The following is a 10,000-nucleotide window of genomic DNA, read 5'->3' on the forward strand; positions in this document are numbered from 1 at the left end:
TATTTGGTCGCTGGAACGTTTTCTAGAAACGGAACTATGCGACGGGACGTTGGGACTTTGAAGAAGTTCGGCCGGTGCGAAAAGACCGAAAAGGTTTTTTCGAGTTATCTCGCTTAAAAGTGTTACAAGGTAGGAATATATTTGCATAAATGGACGTATCTCGACGTTTTACGTCGGGATTAAGCGTTTATTTGGTCGCTGGAACGTTTTCTAGAAACGGAACTATGCGACGGGACGTTGGGACTTTGAAGAAGTTCGGCCGGTGCGAAAGGACCGAAAAGGTTTTTTCGAGTTATCTCGCTTAAAAGTGTTACAAGGTAGGAATATTTTTGCATAAATGGACGTATCTCGACGTTTTACGTCGGGATTAAGCGTTTATTTGGTCGCTGGAACGTTTTCTAGAAACGGAACTATGCGACGGGACGTTGGGACTTTGAAGAAGTTCGGCCGGTGCGAAAAGACCGAAAAGGTTTTTTCGAGTTATCTCGCTTAAAAGTGTTACAAGGTAGGAATATATTTGCATAAATGGACGTATCTCGACGTTTTACGTCGGGATTAAGCGTTTATTTGGTCGGTGGAACGTTTTCTAGAAACGGAACTATGCGACGGGACGTTGGGACTTTGAAGAAGTTCGGCCGGTGCGAAAAGACCGAAAAGGTTTTTTCGAGTTATCTCGCTTAAAAGTGTTACAAGGTAGGAATATATTTGCATAAATGGACGTATCTCGACGTTTTACGTCGGGATTAAGCGTTTATTTGGTCGCTGGAACGTTTTCTAGAAACGGAACTATGCGACGGGACGTTGGGACTTTGAAGAAGTTCGGCCGGTGCGAAAAGACCGAAAAGGTTTTTTCGAGTTATCTCGCTTAAAAGTGTTACAAGGTAGGAATATATTTGCATAAATGGACGTATCTCGACGTTTTACGTCGGGATTAAGCGTTTATTTGGTCGCTGGAACGTTTTCTAGAAACGGAACTATGCGACGGGACGTTGGGACTTTGAAGAAGTTCGGCCGGTGCGAAAAGACCGAAAAGGTTTTTTCGAGTTATCTCGCTTAAAAGTGTTACAAGGTAGGAATATTTTTGCATAAATGGACGTATCTCGACGTTTTACGTCGGGATTAAGCGTTTATTTGGTCGGTGGAACGTTTTCTAGAAACGGAACTATGCGACGGGACGTTGGGACTTTGAAGAAGTTCGGCCGGTGCGAAAAGACCGAAAAGGTTTTTTCGAGTTATCTCGCTTAAAAGTGTTACAAGGTAGGAATATATTTGCATAAATGGACGTATCTCGACGTTTTACGTCGGGATTAAGCGTTTATTTGGTCGCTGGAACGTTTTCTAGAAACGGAACTATGCGACGGGACGTTGTTACTTTGAAGAAGTTCGGCCGGTGCGAAAAGACCGAAAAGGTTTTTTCGAGTTATCTCGCTTAAAAGTGTTACAAGGTAGGAATATATTTGCATAAATGGACGTATCTCGACGTTTTACGTCGGGATTAAGCGTTTATTTGGTCGCTGGAACGTTTTCTAGAAACGGAACTATGCGACGGGACGTTGGGACTTTGAAGAAGTTCGGCCGGTGCGAAAAGACCGAAAAGGTTTTTTCGAGTTATCTCGCTTAAAAGTGTTACAAGGTGGGAATATATTTGCATAAATGGACGTATCTCGACGTTTTACGTCGGGATTAAGCGTTTATTTGGTCGCTGGAACGTTTTCTAGAAACGGAACTATGCGACGGGACGTTGGGACTTTGAAGAAGTTCGGCCGGTGCGAAAGGACCGAAAAGGTTTTTTCGAGTTATCTCGCTTAAAAGTGTTACAAGGTAGGAATATTTTTGCATAAATGGACGTATCTCGACGTTTTACGTCGGGATTAAGCGTTTATTTGGTCGCTGGAACGTTTTCTAGAAACGGAACTATGCGACGGGACGTTGGGACTTTGAAGAAGTTCGGCCGGTGCGAAAAGACCGAAAAGGTTTTTTCGAGTTATCTCGCTTAAAAGTGTTACAAGGTAGGAATATTTTTGCATAAATCGACGTATCTCGACGTTTTACGTCGGGATTAAGCGTTTATGTCGTCCCCAAGACCTTCTACAAAGTTTCGATTTTTTCGTTGGGACTTTGAAAAATTTCCGTATCGAACACGTTTTTTCGAGTTATCTCGCTTAAAAGTGTTACAAGGTAGGAATATTTTTGCACAAATGGACGTATCTCGACGTTTTACGTCGGGATTAAGCGTTTATTTGGTCGCTGGAACGTTTTCTAGAAACGGAACTATGCGACGGGACGTTGGGACTTTGAAGAAGTTCGGCCGGTGCGAAAAGTCCGAAATGGTTATTTCGAGTTATTTCGTTAAAAAGCGTTATAAGGTATAATTTTTTTGACAGGGATCGTTATATCTCTATTAAATACAATCGGATTAAACATTTTTGTCGAATTTTTTGAAAAATTAGCTTCCGTCGGACTGATACGACTGGGATATTTTTGCAATTTTTTCGTTAATTAATGTTACAAGGTATATATCTTTTTACATATTTCGTGTTATTTTAACGTGTTTTAATCGATTATAAAGTTATTTTTCGTCCATAGTCGATAAAACTGTATGTTTACTGATGCAATTTTTCGGTGAAAAAAAAAATTAATTTTTTGGTAAAAATGCATTTATAATATGTTAATAATGCTTGTGGTAAAATATTTCGATGGTTGGATATCGCCTTTATATAGTAGTTATTGAACGTGCGAGCGACTAAGTTCCAGCGTCCCTTCCGAACGGTACGTTGCTACGGAGGTTTTGCACCATAAGCGCGCGGCCGCTAGCCCGACCGGCGCCGGCCTTCCGGCCGGCCCCTTGGTATCTATAAGAGAAGCGTCGAGCCGGACGGTTCGGTCGGAACAGCGCTGGGCGCGTGGCTATTCTACGGCCTCGGTTGAGAATTCAGTCACCGCTCCTCGAGTCTTAGTGTATTTTACGCTATTTCTCGACTGTTCCTCCGTTCTCGTACTGGTTTTTTCTCTACACTGCTGCGCCGCGGGTCGAAGTCTAGGACGTAATGACCGTTAACGTGGCAAGCTTCCCCTTAGTCGGGAAGCTGGTGACCTGTGTGCACGTATTTGACAAAAGTTGGATGCGTGTGTGCTTGTACTTACGGAGTAGCCATTCTTGCAGAGACCATCGGTTGTAAGCTATTTGTAGCTGCACGATGGTCCTTTTGGCGTTCTGTAGAGTGCGTTATCTTCTGGTAACGCGTCTCTACAGAGGTGTTGAAGCTTATAAAAGAATATTCTTACGGTATGTCCAGCATGCGTATACGTGCTTTACCGCTAAGTTATATTCTACGAGAGAAGTTGGAGGAGAAAAGTTACAAACAGAAATAATTCTGTGAAGTATGAATCTTTGTATCGATATATGATGGTGAGAGAGGAGGAGAATTAAAGTGGCTGAGTGACGTTGTTACTGAACCATGGAACGTTGCTCTCTAAGTCATATTACATATATATATAAAATGAAAAGTCTCGTCGTACGGTGCTTACGTCCCACCTACGACACAGAGAGAACTTTTAAACGAAAATGCTGGTTTTTGGGAATATATTATAAGATCCCTGGTTGATCCTGCCAGTAGTCATATGCTTGTCTCAAAGATTAAGCCATGCATGTCTCAGTACATGCCGCATTAAGGTGAAACCGCGAATGGCTCATTAAATCAGTTATGGTTTCTTAGATCATACCTACATTTACTTGGATAACTGTGGTAATTCTAGAGCTAATACATGCAAACAGATTCCGACCAGAGATGGTAGGAATGCTTTTATTAGATCAAAACCAATCGGTGGCGGATGGCTCGTCTGTCCGTCCATCGTTTGTTTTGGTGACTCTGAATAACTTTGTGCTGATCGCATGGTCATCTAGCACCGGCGACGCATCTTTCAAATGTCTGCCTTATCAACTGTCGATGGTAGGTTCTGCGCCTACCATGGTTGTAACGGGTAACGGGGAATCAGGGTTCGATTCCGGAGAGGGAGCCTGAGAAACAGCTACCACATCCAAGGAAGGCAGCAGGCGCGCAAATTACCCACTCCCGGCACGGGGAGGTAGTGACGAAAAATAACGATACGGGACTCATCCGAGGCCCCGTAATCGGAATGAGTACACTTTAAATCCTTTAACGAGGACCAATTGGAGGGCAAGTCTGGTGCCAGCAGCCGCGGTAATTCCAGCTCCAATAGCGTATATTAAAGTTGTTGCGGTTAAAAAGCTCGTAGTTGAATCTGTGTGTCACAGTGTCGGTTCACCGCTCGCGGTGTTTAACTGGCATTATGTGGTACGTCCTATCGGTGGGCTTAGCTCCTCGCGGGCGGTCCAACTAATATCCCATCGCGGTGCTCTTCACTGAGTGTCGAGGTGGGCCGATACGTTTACTTTGAACAAATTAGAGTGCTTAAAGCAGGCTACCTTCGCCTGAATACTGTGTGCATGGAATAATGGAATAGGACCTCGGTTCTATTTTGTTGGTTTTCGGAGCCCCGAGGTAATGATTAATAGGGACAGATGGGGGCATTCGTATTGCGACGTTAGAGGTGAAATTCTTGGATCGTCGCAAGACGGACAGAAGCGAAAGCATTTGCCAAAAATGTTTTCATTAATCAAGAACGAAAGTTAGAGGTTCGAAGGCGATCAGATACCGCCCTAGTTCTAACCATAAACGATGCCAGCCAGCGATCCGCCGAAGTTCCTCCGATGACTCGGCGGGCAGCTTCCGGGAAACCAAAGCTTTTGGGTTCCGGGGGAAGTATGGTTGCAAAGCTGAAACTTAAAGGAATTGACGGAAGGGCACCACCAGGAGTGGAGCCTGCGGCTTAATTTGACTCAACACGGGAAACCTCACCAGGCCCGGACACCGGAAGGATTGACAGATTGATAGCTCTTTCTTGATTCGGTGGGTGGTGGTGCATGGCCGTTCTTAGTTGGTGGAGCGATTTGTCTGGTTAATTCCGATAACGAACGAGACTCTAGCCTGCTAAATAGACGTAACTTATGGTATCTCGAAGGCCCCCGGCTTCGGTCGGTGGGTTTTTACTACCAACGTACAAACAAATCTTCTTAGAGGAACAGGCGGCTTCTAGCCGCACGAGATTGAGCAATAACAGGTCTGTGATGCCCTTAGATGTTCTGGGCCGCACGCGCGCTACACTGAAGGAATCAGCGTGTTTTCCCTGGCCGAAAGGCCCGGGTAACCCGCTGAACCTCCTTCGTGCTAGGGATTGGGGCTTGCAATTATTCCCCATGAACGAGGAATTCCCAGTAAGCGCGAGTCATAAGCTCGCGTTGATTACGTCCCTGCCCTTTGTACACACCGCCCGTCGCTACTACCGATTGAATGATTTAGTGAGGTCTTCGGACTGGTGCGCGGCCAATGTGATAAGCATTGCCGATGTTACCGGGAAGATGACCAAACTTGATCATTTAGAGGAAGTAAAAGTCGTAACAAGGTTTCCGTAGGTGAACCTGCGGAAGGATCATTAACGATATAACACAAAAACTTAAAGAATTTGACTTGAACACTTGAAAAATACGAAACTGTATAAGTCGGTAAGGAGCCGTACTCCTCCTATATCGACGAACCAAAGTATATACGACGTATCAACAAGCTATATACTTTAACAAAGAACAGTTAAATTCGCCCGGAGCGTGGCTTACTCCGTTGGCAAAATGATGAAAAGACATAAGGAGGAGACGACCCTCCAGCTACGAAACTATATGAAGAGAAGGTGGCACTCTCTCTCGATCATCGGGATGAAGAGATACATATATATATATATATATATATATATACATACATAAACGAATTCGAGGCGCCTGCGTGAGGTCGTACACAGAAAGACCCGCCGTCTGCGAATATTATGATTTTATAATAAAACTATAAATGGGAACTTGAGCTTTCGAAAATTAAACTTTGACACGAATATCGAACGAAAAATTACGAATGGAAACCACCCGTAAAGAGAAATGAGATCGAGGCGCTTGCGTGAGGCCGTATACAGAAAGACCCGCCGCCACGATCTCGTATTTTTTTTTTTGCGTCGTGGAGACCGTACAAACGAATAACAAAATCTCTAAAGTGCCTCGTGTCGGAGAGATCATGCTCGCCTATTCTCTTCTATGTTTCGTGGTCTGTGTTGCGTTTGCTCTCCTCCTAGCAACGGGACATCGAAACTCCTCTTTGGGATCGAACGAAGCGACTAAAACGAGTCGACGAGAGCGAAAGTACGAGTAGCGAGTCGCGCATGTAGAAAGGATACCGACATATCTTCGAAGGTTCTCTTCGAAGATCCATGGATACCTTATGCGCGTCGACCTTTCGTCTCTTTCACCGCTCTCGGTCGTTCTCGAAACGTGCTTCCTACCCATAGGGCGTGTGTTCTTCGTATGTCGTTTTGTTCGAAATAACGAAACCACTTGTAACATACTCGTGGATCGGGTAACCTAGAACGAAAACGCATTGCGTGGATGTTGGCCCGCTATGATAATGATGATGATGACGATGACTATGATGACGATGCGTAGCAACGATTCGTAACTAGTCTAGCCGAAGTTGGTTCAGAGGGGACCGCAGGCTGTCTACCCTCGATGTCGTGAGTCGGACACCCGTGCCGTCGCTAGAGTTTTTTCAAAGCTCGGCTTCTGGATATTGGGAAGAAAGACCGCTCGAGGACGACGGCTGCGCGTGCGTCCCATCGAATTTTTTTTTTTTATACCACCTGAACGACTAAAGTTTCGTCTAGTTCGTCGCATATAACCCGTTCAGAGGGGACCGCAGGCTGTCTATCCTCGTTGTCGTGAGTCGGACACCCGTGCCGTCGCTGAAGTTTTTTCAAAGCTCGGCTTCTGGATATTGGGAAGAAAGACCGCGCGAGGTAGATGGATGCGAGTCCCATCGAATTTTTTTATTTTTTAAAAAAAACAATCACCTGAACGGAGATGTGTTCTCTTTCGTCGATTTTTCACGCTTTGAGTCGTCGCGATCGCCATCCGTTCGGAGGAGATCGCCGACTTCGAAGCCTCGATGTCGTGAGTCGGACACCCGTGCCGTCGCTAGAGTTTTTTCAAAGCTCGGCTTCTGGATATTGGGAGGAAAGACCGCTCGAGGCCGAGGGTCGCGCGAGTCCCATCGAATCTTTACATCACCCGAACGATGGAGGCGCACGCTCTTTTTCTTGAATAATTGGACGAGAGGAATGCATATCGTATTATATATACACACACACACATATATATATATATGGGCTAGCCACCGTGCGTATTTCTTCGCGAGATCGTGTGCTGCACAGAGGATTCAGAATCGGGTGTTATATCCCCGTCGTTTCCTGACGAACGGAGCTTCGATCTCGATGGTTGTTATATATCATAATGTACTTTTCGCCCGGCCGGCGGACGCGCGTATCTTCGCGCGTTCGTCGGATTTCATTTTCGAACGTTTTCGTGTCGTCGATCTTCCGGCGACTTCTGCGCGTCCGATTCCCGTTGGTCGGTCGTGTCGGATCTCGGCTTCGCTCGAACCGAGTATTAAGAGTACATGGAGTACAAGAGTTTTAAAAAATATATGAAAAGATTACCCTGAACGGTGGATCACTTGGCTCGTGGGTCGATGAAGAACGCAGCTAATTGCGCGTCAACGTGTGAACTGCAGGACACATGAACATCGACATTTCGAACGCACATTGCGGTCCACGGATACAATTCCTGGACCACGCCTGGCTGAGGGTTGCTCACGTAAACCTAAGACTGCTTGCGTTGCGTGTCGTTCCTCTCTATCTGTCTCTCTCTGTCCCTTGGTGCCTTCGACAACCCGCCGTCGTTCTTACGATACGTAGAACGTTTCAGAGTCGGAGGAAGCGCACGAAGAAGGATACGAACAAGAGCGGACGCGAGAGAACGTACGCGACGTACGAGCGATTGTTGGACGCTCGTCGGCGTTCGTCGCGGTCGTGTCGAGACCGTGCAATTCGTACGCATGCTCGATATATAAACTATCGTGTTCACGGGAGACACTACGAAACTCTACCTCTGTCTCTCTCTGTCCCTTGGTGCCTTCGACAACCCGCCGTCGTTCTTACGATACGTAGAACGTTTCAGAGTCGGAGGAAGCGCACGAAGAAGGATACGAATAAGAGCGGAGAGAACCGTCACGGACCTGCGTGAGTGCTAGCGGCGTCGTGAGTCGTCCTTTCGTACGACCGCCCGCTTATGCACCGCTTCGTGTCGGTTATCGAATATATTATATATATAGTATATATATATATATACGTAGTGTTGTCCTCGTGACCGATTTTTTTTTCATATCAGCAGATTTGCATACGTTTGCAGGTTTTCGATGAGCACGATGTCCGCGCCCCCGACGTCGTCTTAAATGAATATTATTTTGGCGAGACTGAGAGAAAGCAAATATGGGAACTCGGTCGAGAGAGGAGAGAAGGAGAACAGCCTCAGATAAAAGTAAACTTGGTAACGGTGCGGAATTTTGCCGTACAACCGTCTTTTCTTAAGACGTTTTACTCGAATAGCCCCAGGGATCTAATGCCCACTCCGTCTCTTCGTGCGTAGAGATATACTCTGCGCGAGCGACTGACAACGACGAGGACCGTCGCATCGATGGGTCGTCGTTGCGTTTAACATACTCTGTGCTTGTAATTTATCCCCGAAAGAGAGCCGTAGATCCGGGAACGCACACGTGATTTCTTCGAGCGCTGATGACTTAGGGAGATGATCCCCAGGCGTTGCGCGGAGATCGGAGAGTACGCGTTACTTGTATCGGGACGAATTTTCCCCGTCGTTCGCGTATCTCTCTGCCCGCCGGCCCTGGCCCAAAGCCACGTTCGTCGGAAATCGTAGAAATCGTGTGCGAACTAGCGCGTGTCTATGATCGGCTACGGGTGTTTTACCAAGCTCGAGGTGTTGCGCAACGTTTCCGTACCTGACGAAGATGCGCACGAGAGTCCGTTACAAAGTCGTTGGATGGTCGTCGTCGTCATGCCAGAGAGAATCTCTGGACACGTACAGGAGAAGAGATCGTAGACGAGGAAGAAGACGATCCCCTTTGGCGAGGCTGGAGTGAAACTTTGATTTAATTAAAGACGAGGTATACACGCGCGTACGACGTGATAGTCGTGCGCGCGTGTGATTTTTTTTAAGGCAATTCGGCGCTACAAGTACTCGAAAAACAGAGAGTGTTGGTCATCCCATGCCTTTTCGGCGTCTATCGCTGGACCGCGCATCCTAACGTCGACGGTCGTCCAGTCCCCGAACACACCACAGTGTACGTCTCGCTCGCTTTTCCACTTGCGTGCGTTCCCGTGCGTTTTCGTCGTCGTCGGTACAGAGCAAAGAAACTTTGCCGTTTCGATCTCTGTGCCGGCAGAAAACAAGGAACCGCTGGAATTTGTCGAGAGTAGAGAAACGGCTGTAAGAGACTGAGGACGGGCGTTAAAAATCACCGACGATCGTTTTAGGATGTCTGGCGTGAGTCTTAGCTCGAACATGATACGACGTACGAAGAAAAGGGCACTTTGGCGCGATGCTTAAAACGCTTCTCTGGAAGGAAAGAGTGTTCTCGTTCTATTCGAATTTTTATTTTTTTTTCTCTTTGAGGCGATTTTCGCATATAGAGATAAAAAAAATACCACCTTCTCTCGTACTGGAGTTTCATAGCTTTGTTCGAAGTGTTCGCGCATACACGGCACGAACGTGTTTTTTTTTTCTTTGAATAAAAAAATCACATTTTTGTCTCGTGTCGTGACGTTGAAGCGACCTCAGAGTAGGCGAGATTACCCGCTGAATTTAAGCATATTACTAAGCGGAGGAAAAGAAACTAACAAGGATTTCCTTAGTAGCGGCGAGCGAACAGGAATTAGCCCAGCACTGAATCCCGCGGTTCCGCCGTTGGGAAATGTAGTGTTCGGGAGGATCCGTTTATCCCGTGACGTCGAACCGCGTCCAAGTCCATCTTGA

The 10,000-nt window shown here is 46.4% G+C and overlaps 2 non-coding genes and 1 pseudogene across 2 annotated transcripts; all 3 read left to right on the forward strand.

Annotated features, from left to right (window-relative positions):
* Positions 1-3,594: 3,594 nt before the first annotated feature.
* LOC126927849 (small subunit ribosomal RNA) lies at positions 3,595-5,517 on the forward strand. The gene has a single exon (XR_007715974.1). It is a non-coding gene; the product is annotated as a small subunit ribosomal RNA (ribosomal RNA).
* Positions 5,518-7,605: 2,088 nt separating this feature from the next.
* Positions 7,606-7,760, forward strand: LOC126927858 (5.8S ribosomal RNA). Its single transcript, XR_007715979.1, has one exon. It is a non-coding gene; the product is annotated as a 5.8S ribosomal RNA (ribosomal RNA).
* A 2,036-nt stretch (positions 7,761-9,796) lies between these two features.
* The window catches only part of LOC126927854 (large subunit ribosomal RNA), a 2,909-nt pseudogene continuing 2,705 nt past the window's right edge, over positions 9,797-10,000 (forward strand).

Source organism: Bombus affinis, unplaced genomic scaffold (assembly GCF_024516045.1).
Source record: "Bombus affinis isolate iyBomAffi1 unplaced genomic scaffold, iyBomAffi1.2 ctg00000280.1, whole genome shotgun sequence".
In the NCBI taxonomy this organism is placed as follows: Eukaryota; Metazoa; Arthropoda; class Insecta; order Hymenoptera; family Apidae; genus Bombus; species Bombus affinis.